Source organism: Anolis sagrei, chromosome Y, assembly GCF_037176765.1.
Source record: "Anolis sagrei isolate rAnoSag1 chromosome Y, rAnoSag1.mat, whole genome shotgun sequence".
Lineage (NCBI taxonomy): Eukaryota > Metazoa > Chordata > Lepidosauria > Squamata > Dactyloidae > Anolis > Anolis sagrei.
The window spans coordinates 65,368,359-65,381,490 of NC_090035.1; the positions used below are offsets into that span (position 1 = coordinate 65,368,359).

The 13,132-nt window shown below is 39.8% G+C and overlaps 1 long non-coding RNA gene across 1 annotated transcript; it reads left to right on the forward strand.

Annotated features, from left to right (window-relative positions):
* The first annotated feature begins 1,242 nt into the window (after window positions 1–1,242).
* On the forward strand, window positions 1,243–12,873 carry LOC132781419 (uncharacterized). Its single transcript, XR_009631988.2, has 8 exons — window positions 1,243–1,279; window positions 2,614–2,637; window positions 4,375–4,404; window positions 4,718–4,747; window positions 6,786–6,809; window positions 8,198–8,221; window positions 10,732–10,761; window positions 12,765–12,873. It is a non-coding gene; the product is annotated as an uncharacterized lncRNA (long non-coding RNA).
* The last annotated feature ends 259 nt before the right edge of the window (window positions 12,874–13,132 follow it).

Genomic DNA, 13,132 nt, shown 5'->3' on the forward strand with positions numbered 1-13,132 from the left:
TCTCGGCAATATTTGTAATTATACTGTTCTAGCTCAAAATCCATGTTTTCCTGTTGGGAAAAATAATAAACCAGTGAAAGATTTCTCACACAATTTTCTCCTCATATTTGATTATTTTGAAATGTAGAAGAAGACTGATTCTGTCCAAACAATTACTGATTCTGTGCAGAAAATAATTTCCTTGGCAGGAAATATGGTTTCTTGTGTTGGACATCTGTTTTCTACACAAATAATTGTGTGTGTGTGTGTGTGTGTGTGGGGTGTCTAATAGAGAGGCTGACACTTTATTTCCCCATTCTAGGCCATGTTCCCTATGTTTGGAGGACTCGGTGGTGGTGACGAGGATGATGGTGGTCCAGTGGTAAGCAACTATCCATTTCATACTTTCAGTGCTATTTTTTTTACACACACACAAACACACACAAAATAAAGAAAAGAAATCTTGATACATCCTTGATGCAATTACCACATAGCTTGTAACATTACTCAGTGAACTTTAATTTATGTCCTAAACACCCAGCAAACCGAGGCACTATTTCAACACAAATGAGCATGTAAATAGGCTTATATCACTCCCCAAAATAGCACCCCTTGCCCACTTCCATTTTGGTGAGTATATTGATTAGGATGGGGTTGATTTATCATAGAAAAACTACCTGTAATATTTGTTGTAAATCCTTTTGGAAGCAAAAAAAAAAAAACCCTCCCATTTTAACTTGATTGACATAAATCTTTCTCTAGGTAACACATCAAGGATCTGAAATTTTATCAGAAAGTAAGAAACTATGACTACGAGTAAAGTGGGACAAGATAGTCATGAGCTAGAATCCTCTCTATTTCAACTAGATTAGATCCATTGAATGTAAACATGTGGGTAAATTGTATTGATCCAATGGTTCTAATACAACATACTTGGATTTAGGCCAATAGAATAGTTGTTGATGAAGGAATTATGGGGCTCAAAATTTCACAAAAGCATGTGGGAGGTCATAATCACAGCAAAAAAAACAAGTTGAGAACTGGAATGGTCAACTCTGGAAAGAAGGAAAGAAGGAAAGAAGAAGGAAGGAAAGAAGGAAGGAAGGAAGGAAGGAAGGAAGGAAGGAAGGAAGGAATTTTTCCCTTACTGGAACTTTTTGTTCTTTCAAGTCTGTTGATGCCATCATCTTGTTCATGAGCTGTGCCATTTTACCTACTAAGCACTGGTTTTATGTAAGTGACTTTGGCCTTTTTTCCCTTGTAGAAACTAGGAAGTCATTTTAGTAGATGGAGGTCACAGGTGAGTCATTCTTCTTGATCTACTCTTTTACTATTTTCTTGTAACAATTTCATGTTATTTTTGTGCTCTTTTTGTAAAGCACTGTTTTTTAGTTGGCTTGAAGATGCTCTACAACAGTTGTTCTTAACCTTCTAAGGCCACGACACCTTAATATAGTTCCTCATGTTTTGGTGACCCCAAACCATAAAATTATTTTTGTTGCTACTTCATAACTGTTGTGAATCATCATGTAAATATCTAATATGCAGGATGTATTTTCATTAAATGGACCAAATTTGGCACAAATACACAATACACCCAATTTTGAATACCTGTGAAGTTGGGGTGGATTGATTTTGTCATTTGGGAGTTGTAGTTACTGGGATTTATAGTACACCTATAATCAAAGAGCATTCTGAACTCCACTAATGATGGAATTGAACCAAACTTGGGACACAGAGCTCCCATGAACATCGGAAAATAAGAGTTTGGTGGGCATTGATGGAGTTGTAGTTCACTTATATCCAGAGAGCACTGTGGATTCAAACAATGATGGATCTGGACCAAACTTGGCATGAATACTCAATATGCACAAATGTGAACACTAGGGTACAATAGACCTTGACATTTGGGATTTGTAATTACTGGGATTTATAGTTCATCTACAATCAAAGAGCATCCAGAACCCCACCAATGATAGAATTGGGCCAAACTTCCAACACAGAATCCCCATGACCAACAGAAAATACTGTTTTCTGATGATCTTTGCCGACCCCTCTGACACTCCCTCACGACCCCCACAGGGGTTGCGACCCCCAGGTTGAGAAACACTGCTCTACAACAACAGTAACAATCAAACATCCTGGAACATTGTGGGATGACACCATGTGTGTGTGTAAAAAAACCCAACTTGTACCATGTACCTGCTTTGTACAGAAAACGATTTATGTTTTTCTACACAGAGTAATTCTTCTGTAACCCTTCAAATATATAGAGAATGTTATGGCAGGGGAAAAGTAATGTAGTTTCTTGTCTTCACATTCCTTTGGCCAGATTGTCCCAATACTTTAGCTATCTAATCTATGCAGTATTTTATGTGGTGAAATGAAGTTTTAAGTGCATACAATGTTAGAAAAGATGAGACTGATGAAAAAGTTGGCATAATTCTTATGGGGGTAATTTATTCCACCACTACCTTGCCCACAGACATACTGACATCATACTCCTGTGGCAACCATTTCCCCCACATAAATTAGGAGGCACACTAAATTCCAGTAGAAGGTCTCTTGTTTCAGGCTTGTTATCTGCAATGAAGAATCCATGCTATGATTTTTCCCCTCCTCTTCTCTTTATAGGGTGGAAAAAGGAGAAGAGGCAAGGTATGCTTTCAAGAACCATTATACTTACTTTCAGATCTTCAGTTTAGATGTGAGGTGTCAAAGAGAAATGTGAGCAGAGGTAGACTGACAAAATGAAACAAAACTAACAAAATTAAGTTCGATAGGGGCAAATGCAAAATACGCCACTTGGGCAGAAAAAATCAAATGCATAGATACAGAATGGGAGACGCCTGGCTCAATAGCAGTATGTGGGGAAAATATTATTATTATTATTATTATTATTATTATTATTCCCACCCGCCATGGTGCCGGTGGGAATGGAGCGAGCTTCACCTTCCCAGAAACCCTCCTTGTGCAGCTGGTAAGTTTCCCACCATCACCTCTGATCCCCCCCCCCCCCCAAAGCGACAGGCAGCCTTCTTAAGGCCACACCATGCTGCTCGCGGACAGCACATCTTCGGATTATCAAGGCAGATAAATAATAATAATAATAATCCTAATCATAATCATAATAATCCTTTATTTATATACCACCCTATCTCCCCTAGAAGACTCAGAGCGGTTTCCACATATGCAAAAATACAAAATACATACAACGTGAAACATAAAACATAAGCATATACAATTAATACAACATATCTATTAAAACCAATTTAGAAGCCAATTCCACTCTCTTCTTTCATGCAAGGTAAGCTACTAGGGCAAAAATTCCGATAAAGAGCCTAAGCTGTTGGGCGGACTGGGTTGAAGCTAGTGCAGAGAAAAGGGAAGCATGGGACCAACAGGAGCCAGTCTCAGCAATGGCCATACTGGGGAGACTGGGCCACTCATTTCCAGGGCCAATTGAAGGACTATTTGAAGGGTCTGGGCCGGAAGAGATAGTGCTCTCAAATGGAAGGGGACTAGGGCAATGGATGGAGTGCAAGACCAAGTCCTAACTGTTGGGCAAGAGCTTGGAACTTGAGACTAGTCAATTTTCGAAGGCCTGATGAAACCACCAAGTTCTTACGAGAAGAGGTAAGTAATGGAGCTTGCCTTATCTCCTTGGGGAGGGCATTCCAGAGTCAGGGGGCCACCACCGAGAAGGCCCTTTCCCTTGTCCCCACCGACTTAAGACAGAGGTGGAAGCGAGAGGAGGGCCTCCCCGGTAGATTTTAGAATATGAGCCAGTTCATAGAGGGAGATATGATTGTGAAGATAGGCGGGGCCTGAACTGTGAAGGGCTTTATAGGTCATCACCTGCACCTCATTTCTGGCACCTTGAATTTGGCTCGGCAATGTATCGGCAGCCATTATCAGCTTTGAACTGGTTTATCTGAGTCTATAATCCAGTTCAAAGCAAATAATCTGGATTTTATACAACTTCATCATTCTCACTCAATGAAAACAAATCTTCATCACTTGAGGTATTGCAAGATATTTGCCAAGAGTTCTCATATTTTTTTTACAAACTTACCATGACACAAAATGATAATAGTGATCTAACACTGAAGTGCATTTTCTTGTGTTGATTAGAAGTGCTTTGCTTCACAGCAAGAATACAGTAGATAGCCATTTTGTGTCAAGACCTGTTTGTGTGTATCACACAAACCTCGACCCAAAACAAAGTGCTCCTTGTTTCATTCCGACCTTGGAAAAAAACAACGATTTTGTGATTTGTCAGTAAGATGTCATGACAGATCAAAAATGCCACAATCCCACAAAGGAGCTCAGGCCAATGTTTCCAACATTTTCAGAAACCAAGGAATCATTTTGACTGTTTTCTTTCTCTTTTAGGGTAGAAAACGTTGGCAGGATGGGAAAAAGGTAAAGCTGAATCATAGGAGAATAATACCAGCACTTCCTAACTATGTTGGGGAATATGATAGGACCTTTGCTTTCCTTATGGATGTAAAGGGTAGGGGTGGCTATCAGGTGCCCCTGAATAAATGGTTGGATTGTACCATCAACATCATTGGCTATGCTCGCTAGGTCTGCTAGGATTTATGGTGAAGTGACATCTGGAGAACTCCACACTTCAGCTGAGGGGGAGTTTCAGATGGAACTTTTATTTATTCAGTCTTATTATTTTATCTCCAGAGTTAATGCTGACTTTTAAAATGTTTGACATTTATTGCAGGGAAAGAAACCTAAAGAAGAGCCAGAAGAGGTAAGTATCAAATGAAGGTTTTGACTCTTGCCCTCTCCCCATAAAATGAATGAGCACTGTCTTTAAGGTTTCTGGTTATCCAGAATTGTTCTAGATTAAGCACTTTGTCAAACACCAGTGCAGAAATAATAAAAAGACTCATATTCATCACAATCAAAAATGAAGCAGAGCTAGGAGTCTTGTGATGGAAATATTAAGGTGGTACCTTTGTGATTTTGTGTGTGAGTGTCAGGAGCAAGTTGAGAAACTGCAAGTCGTTTCTGGTGTGAGAGAATTGGCCATCTGCAAGGACATTGCCCAAGGAACACCCAGATGTTTGATGTTTTACCATCTTTCTGGGAGGTTTTTCTCATGTTCCTGCATGGGGAGCTGGAGCTGACAGAAGGAACTCAACCCGCTCTCCCTGGATTTGAAATGCTGTCAGTCAGCAGTCCAGCTGGCACAAATAATAATATAATAATAACTTTTTTTACCCTGCCTCCATCTCCCCAAGGGGATTCAGGGTGGCTTACAAAAGGACAGGCCCCCCAAAAAACTGGTTAAAATGTGCATCAAAAACAAGCAACGTCAAACATTAATAAATATAAAATCGGACAATAAAAATGATTAAAAGCTAACATGGCTGAACAAATAAAGTACTGGGTTTGGTTCATAATTACTAAGTGCAATGAATCCTAAGAAGAGCCAGGGAGAGTTCGACAATCGGAGGACTGGGCTAGGAGGCAAATGTCTTTAGGCTGTTAAAGTGTTAAAGTGTCAGAAAGGGGCCATGTTAAAGTGCAGGAGATGGATAGATCGGGAAATTCTGTGGTGAACTGCCTAATCAAAGGCAAAATGGAACAGCTAAGTTTTTAATTCCTTGCGAAAATGGAGAGAGTGGGAGCTTGACTGATCTCCCTGTGGAGGGAGTTTCAGAGCCGAGGGGCCACCACAGAGAAGGCCCTTTCCCATGTCCCCACCAACCGAGCTTGTGAGGGCAGTGGAAGTGAGGGAAGAGCTTCCCCAGATAATCTTAAAGTACATGCTGGTTCATTGGGGAAGATGTGATCACAAGGATAGCCAGGTCCTGAACCGTTTATAGCAGTGGTTCTCAACCTGGGGTCCCCAGATGTTTTTGGCCTTCAACTCCCAGAAATCCTAAAAGCTGGTAAACTGGTTGGGATTTCTGGAAGTTGTAGGCCAAAAACATCTGGGGACCCCGGGTTGAGAACCACTGGTTTAGAGCTTTATAGGTGATAACTTGCACTTTTAATTGGGACCGAAAACTTATGGGAAGCCAATGGAGCTGTTTGAAGAAGGGGGTTGACCACTCCTTGTAACTAGCTCCAGTTAGTAATCTGGCTGCAGATATTTGAACCAACTGTAGTTTCCAGGCCGTCTTCAAAGGCAGCCCCACATAGAGTGCATTGCAGTAATCTAATCTGGAGGTAATTAGGGAACACCATGGCCAAGTCAGACTTCACGAGATACTGGTGCAGCTGGCACACAAGCTTTAATTGTGCAATGGCCCTCCCAGCCATCGCCAACACCTGGGCATCAAGTGTCAAAGCGGAGTGCAGAAGGACCCAAAGACTGTGGATTTAACATGTGAATATGAGTAGATCAATAGGTACCACTTCGTGGTGGTTTCAGAAAACTTGTTCATCAGACCTCTGAGGATGCTTGCCATAGATGCAGGCGAAACGTCAGGAGAAATGCCTCTAGAACATGGCCATATAGCCCGAAAAAACCCACAAGAAACTTGTTCATCGTTGGCAGAAATGTATCCAATTGTCTGGTGTTTATGTGGAAAAGTGAATAGTGGTAGTTAAAGAGAACATTCTAAGGATTATTTCTGCGTTCGATTTATTAACAATATTCCCATCCAAACCCAAGTAATGAAGGTGGAGGCATTACTTCTTATTCAACCCTCATAATTTGCTGGTGGTGGTTCTGCATGCTCAAACATACTAAAAGAACTGTTTCCTTAATGAAGGCTTTGCTTCCATTTCAAACAAACAAGATAATAATTGTTCATTTCTGTTTTGCTTTTTTAAAGGATGCGGCTGATGATCCTACTGAGGTGAGTGTGTACTAGAATCAATTAATATTTCAAATTACAGAACGTACGTAATTGCTTTGAAAGTGCTATTTCCTGTTTAATTGTGCTGTGCATACCTTTAAAAGTAGTTGTTATATTCCAGAAAATTTGTTTTTGTGTCTGCCACATGTTGAATTGGTTGAGACTCTGTGAGATATTCATTGAAAAGCTATAGCAAAATGTGCTGCAGAATGTCCCACAAAAACAAAAGATTTGCAGTTTAACAAACTTTTTCCATGTTTTTATGATAGAACCAATTAGATAATGACATTTATAACTCAGGAACAAAACTTGTGTTACATAGTGTTATTCAGTAGGTAAAAGCCAAAGATGGGGCTGTAGTGGTACATCGGGTTAAATCTCTAAGCTGCATAACTTGCTGACTGGAAGATCAGTGGTTTGAATCTGATGGATGGGGTGAGCTCCCCTCATTAGCCCTAGCTTCTGCCAACCTAGCAGTTTGAAACCATGCAATTTTGAGTATATCAACAGGCAGGAAGGTAACGGCACTCCATGCAGTCATGCTGCCCACATGACCTAGGAGGTGTCTATGGACAACACCGGCTCTTCGGCTTAAAAATGGAGATGAGTACCAACCCCCAGAGTCGGGCATGCCTAGACTTAATGCCAGGGGGGAAAAAAATATTTTTACCTTACTATTTCAAATGAAAGAAAAGCCTTTTTAACAAGGAGACACTATGAATTTATATTTATTAATCTGTTTACTTTTTATTATATATTATGTTTTAAATTATATTTTTGTTATTGTAAACATTGAATTTTACCCTTTTAACTGCCTTGATTCACCTACGGGTTGAGAAAGGCAGTATACAAATACAGCAAATGAATAAAAAAATAATCCAATCTGGAGGTAACTAGGGCATGGAACACCATGGCCAAGTCAGACTTCATGAGATACCGGCACAGCTGGCGCACAAGTTTTAACTGTGCAAAGGCCCTCCCAGCCACTGCCGATACTTAGGCATCAAGTGTCAAAGCGAAGTCCAGAAGGACTCCCAGACTGCGGGTTTAACATACGAATATGAGTAAATCAATAGGTACCCCTTTGTGACGGCTTCAGAAAACTTGTTCATTGTTGGCAGAAATGTATCCAATTGCTTGGTGCTTATGTGGAAAAGTGAATAGTGGTATTAAAGATAACATTATAAGGATTATTTCTGCGTTTGATTTATTAACAATATTCCCATCCAAACCCAAGTAACGAAGGTGGAGGCATTGCTTCTTATTCAACCCTCGTAATTTGCTGGTGGTGGTTTTGCATGCTCAAACATCCTAAAAGTACTATTTTCTTATTGAAGGCTTTGCTCTCATTTCCAACAAACAAAAATAATTGTTTTGCTTTTTTAAAGGATGTGGCTGATGAACCTACTGAGGTGAGTGTGTACCAGAATCAGTTATTATTTCAAATTACACTATGTAATTGTTTTGAAAGTGTATTTCCTGCTTAATTGTGCTGTATGTACCTTTGAAAGTAGTTGTTATATTCCAGAAACTTTGTTTTTGTGGCTGCCACATGGTGAATTGGTTGAGACTCTGTGAGATATTCATTGAAAAGCTATAGCAAAATGTGCCGCAGGATGTCCCACAAAAAGAAAAGATTTGCAGTTTAAAAACCTTTTTCCATGTTTTTATTATAGAACCAATTAGATAATGACATTTATAACCCAGGAACAAAACTGGTGTTACATAGTGTTACTCAGTAGGTAAAAGCCAAAGATGGGGCTGTAGCGGTACATTGGGTTAAATCGCTAAGCTGCATAACTTGCTGACTGGAAGATCAGTTCGAATCTGAGAGATGGGATGAGCTCCCATCATTAGCCCTAGTTTCTGCCAACCTAGCAGTCTGAAAACATGAAATTGTGAGTAGATCAATAGGTACCACTTTGGCAGGAAGGTAATGGCACTCCATGCAGACATGCTGGCCGCATGACCTAGGAGGTGTCTATGGACAACGCTGGCTCTTTGCCTTAGAAATGAAGATGAGTACCAACCCCCAGAGTCAGGCACCATTAGACTTAATGCCAGGGGAAAACTTTATCTTTACCTTACTATTTCAAATGAAACTAAAAAAAACCTCTCAGAGTAATCTTGTCTATGAAGTTGGTAAGCCTACATCAAATTTAAGGGCATCTTTTAGGTTTTTAGTCCTTACATAGAGGTATTATTTTAAGAAGTGAATCAAAACTGCTTCTATTTCCATCTGCCTGCATGACAACGTTGCTGGAATATGCGATGTCTCCCCCTCATCTCTCCTCTTCTCCTGTTTCAGTGGGAAAGGTGAACTCCGAGTCTTGAGGGGTTTGCGTCTGTCCCTTTCCTTTCTGAAAAGTATTTCTCAACTCCATGTGGTTGATAAACCCCCCAGGGACATCCCAGTGCTCAGCCAGCTCCCTAAGACACTGCTCGCAGCTCCATTTTCTTCAACAATAGTGTGCCTTTGTTGATTTTTACAATATATTTGCTCATGTGCGATCTTGGTCACTGACTATTGAATTAGCAGGGATGTTGATGTCATCAGCCACTTTGAGTCCACTTGGGGAGAGAAAAAGCAGGATATAAATAATAATAATAATAATAATAATAATAATAATAATAATAATATGTCTAACTGAATCCTTCTGGCTTCCTCTTGACCTTATCTTTAAGCTTCACAACAGATTGGATGGTGGGTAATATGGATTTTCCAAGCAATTCTTTTAATTACATACCCATTAGTAAGTCAGCTTATCTATTTTTTATTGATGCAGAAACTGGTATTCACTTCTTCCTTTTACACTGACCAAAGCTTTCCAGATATATGAGAGTTTCTGCAGTACCTTGCCATGGTCATCTTATGCTCAGAGATAAACAGTTAGAATCAGAAAATCTTTTGGCTATGTTCCTGTAGCAATACATGAAAATATTACCTTATCCACTGAGATCGATCTCAACAAAAGATGTAATCATTTTATGTCTGGATATGGAGATCAATCCAGATGCTTTAGAGATCCCTCACCATATTCAATGTCTGGGGCGGGGGGAGCATGCAGATTGGATGGTGAGAAGTATGGATTTTCCAAGCAATTCTGTTAATTGTATACCCATTAGTAAATTAGCCTATCTATTTTTGGTTGGTCCAACTGAATCCTTCGGGCTTCCTCTTGACCTTATCTTTAAGCTTCACAAAAACTGGTAATCCCTTCTTCCCTTTCCACTGACCAAAGTTTTCCAGACATATAAAGAGTTTCTGCAGTACCCTGCCATGGTCATCTTAGGCTCAGACAAAAACAGTTAGGATCAGAAAAGCTTCTGGCTATGTTCCTGTAGCAATATGTGAAAATATTACCTTATCCACTGAGATAGACCTCAACAGATTTCAAAAAAAGACACAATCATTTTATGTCTGGATATGGAGATCAATCCAGATGCTTCAGAGAACCCTCACCATATTCAATGTCTGGGGCGGGGGGAGCATGCAGAGACTGTGGAAGGTTAGGGGTCACCTAATGCAATTTTATATACAGAATGACTATGCTTCCAAGAACCACCCTTGTTTGTGGCCAATGACTTATTGTTGTGAGCGATCCCTCTTGAAATGCAAAGTAGTTCAGAGCAGCTTAGCCTTCGATATGCAGTCTAAACCCATTCAGTTTTCAGAAGACCTGCTGCTAGTGAGTATGAAAACTGATACAATTGGGTTGGATGATGGGGAGCTCCCTGAAGACATGCACTTAAAGTCTGCCTTTAAAAATTCCAGTGACATTTCTAATTGCAAATGCATAGAGCTAAATAGCTTTTGAAATATTTCATATATTTTTCTTTCTCACCTGCAAAAGATATGCATTCATTATATGAAAGAGGATAAGAAACAAAATAACTTCATCTGTGCTTTTCCTCACAACAGGATGAAGTTGAGGAGTGAAGAGAATACATGGTAAGCATTTCCAGCTGGTTTTTAGCCAGATACATTGTGTTGATTTCTGATAAAGAAATTCAGAAATTGTGGTTTCACATGGAGAATATTTTTTTTTTTCGTGTCAGGAGCGACTTGAGAAACTGCAAGTTGCATCTGGTGCCAGAGAATTGGCCATTTGCAAGGATGTTGCCCAGGGGATGCCTGGATGTTTTTTTGATGTTTTACCATCCTTGTGGGAGGCTTCTTTCATGTCTCGTCACGGGTAGCTGGAGCTGACAGAGGGAGCTCATCCATGTTCTCCCCGGATTTCGAACTGGTAACCTGTCGGTCTTCAGTCCTGCTGGCACAAGGGTTTAACCCACTGTGCCACTGTGGGCTCCTGAATAATAATAATAATAATAATAATAATAATAATAATAATTTCTTACCCATCTTATCTCACGGTTCGAGGCTGGTTACAACATTGCTAAAACTCATAATCAAAACACATAATTATTTAATAACACTCCATAGAATAACACATATTTAAAAGTATTTCCATAAAATACATATTAAAATACACAGGACAAATGTTAGACATAGAGTGAAAGTTTAAAATTCATCATTAAAAACTGTCTGGGTAGGCCTTCTGGAAGGGATAGGTCTTCACTTGTGTCTTAAATTCCAACAGCTGTTGAAGCTCTACTGGCAGGTCATTCCACAGTCATGGGGTGGCCGATGAAAAGGTCCTCTGGGTGATAGTTGCCAGTCAAGTTCAGGCATTCTGGAGCAGATACCCCCACCTCCCAAAGACCTCAGTGTTCAGGGCGGATTGTACTGGAGACTGTGATCCTGTAGGGTAGGACTTGAAAGGTCTATACCAACACCCTATACTTTGCCTGGAAACTAATTGGCAGCCAGTGACTGGCGGGGTTGGGAATCAGAGGCACTGCACTGCAGTGGTTCTGGTCATACCTCTCAGGCAAGTTTCAGATGGTGGTGCTTGGGAATAGCTGCTCCTCAAAAAAAAGGAGCTGCTATGTTGTGTCCCACAAAGTGCCATTCTCTACCCAATGCTTTTTAATATATTATTTACATGAAGCTGCTGGAAGGGATCATCCATAGGCATGGAGTGGGTTGTTATTAGTATGCTCATGACACCCAAAGATATTTCTCCATGCCTTCAAAAACAGCTTCAGCTAAGGATAGCGTGTCTCCTCTGAACCAGTACCTGGATGAGGTAATAGGCTGAATTAGGAAAAACAGATTGAAACTGAATCCAGACAAAACATAGATGCTCCCCATCAAGGGTCCTAATCATGGGGGTGGAGGTGTGTCAACCAGTTCTGCATGGGGTTACACTCCCCCCTCGAAAGACTGAGCTTGCAGTTTGGGAGTGCTCCTGAATCTGTCTCTCCAAATGTCAGTCCAGGTAGCTTCAATGGTCAAGAGTGCTTACTATCAGCTTCCTTGATTTGGAGGACATTAAGATGGTAGTGCATTCTCTGGTAATTCCAAGGTTGGACTTATGCGATGCACTTTACATTGGGCTACCTTTGTACCTGATTCGGAAACTCCACTTGGTTCAAAATATAGCAGCCAGATTGGTTAGAGGAACATCTAGGAGTGAGCATATTGTTATTATTATATTACAATAATCGTAAGAATTATTTCTTAGAATTTTCTGTTTTTTCCTCTCCTTCTGAGTCACTGTGGAATGGGTTGTTGTAAGTTTTTCAGGCTGTATGGCTGTATGCAGGGGTGTTCAGAGGCCATGTTTGAGGATGCATAGGGCCATAAGTTGCCCATATTGATTTGAACAGTGCAAAAGAAATACATATAAATGTGTAATCTGAAATGTAGTTTTCTATTGTTTTAAATTAAGTCATTAAGTCTTAAACATTTGAGTCAGATCCAGGAATCTTATTGAGTAGGAACAGGTTTAACCTAATAAACTTTGATTGCTCATCCCAATAATGTATCTTCATTATTTTTGTTTAAATTAAGATTTCTCTTCTTTCTCTCCATCCCATCTTTTCCAGAAATGGCATACCTGTCTGAAATAAGCAACATTTGGAGACAAAAGTAATTTCTCAAGCCAATAACAACTGCATTTGTTTTCCTTCAGCTATAAAGAAAATTATCAGTGGCTATTCTACTTCAAGAGAATACAGCATACAATGTTAGTAAATTCTAAATCGGTGGTAGAAAAATGAATGGATTTTTAATTTGGCTTTCTTATTAGAACTTTCTGCTTCTTTTTCATCCAGAAAAATATTTCATGAAAATATTAATAAAGATTAGTTATGATTGGAAGCACAAACATGCTTGGTGATTTGCATGAGGTTTGATTCTGTAGAAATCTTTGACTGTGTTGATAAATGGAGAAACTTACATCTTTTTTTGGAGA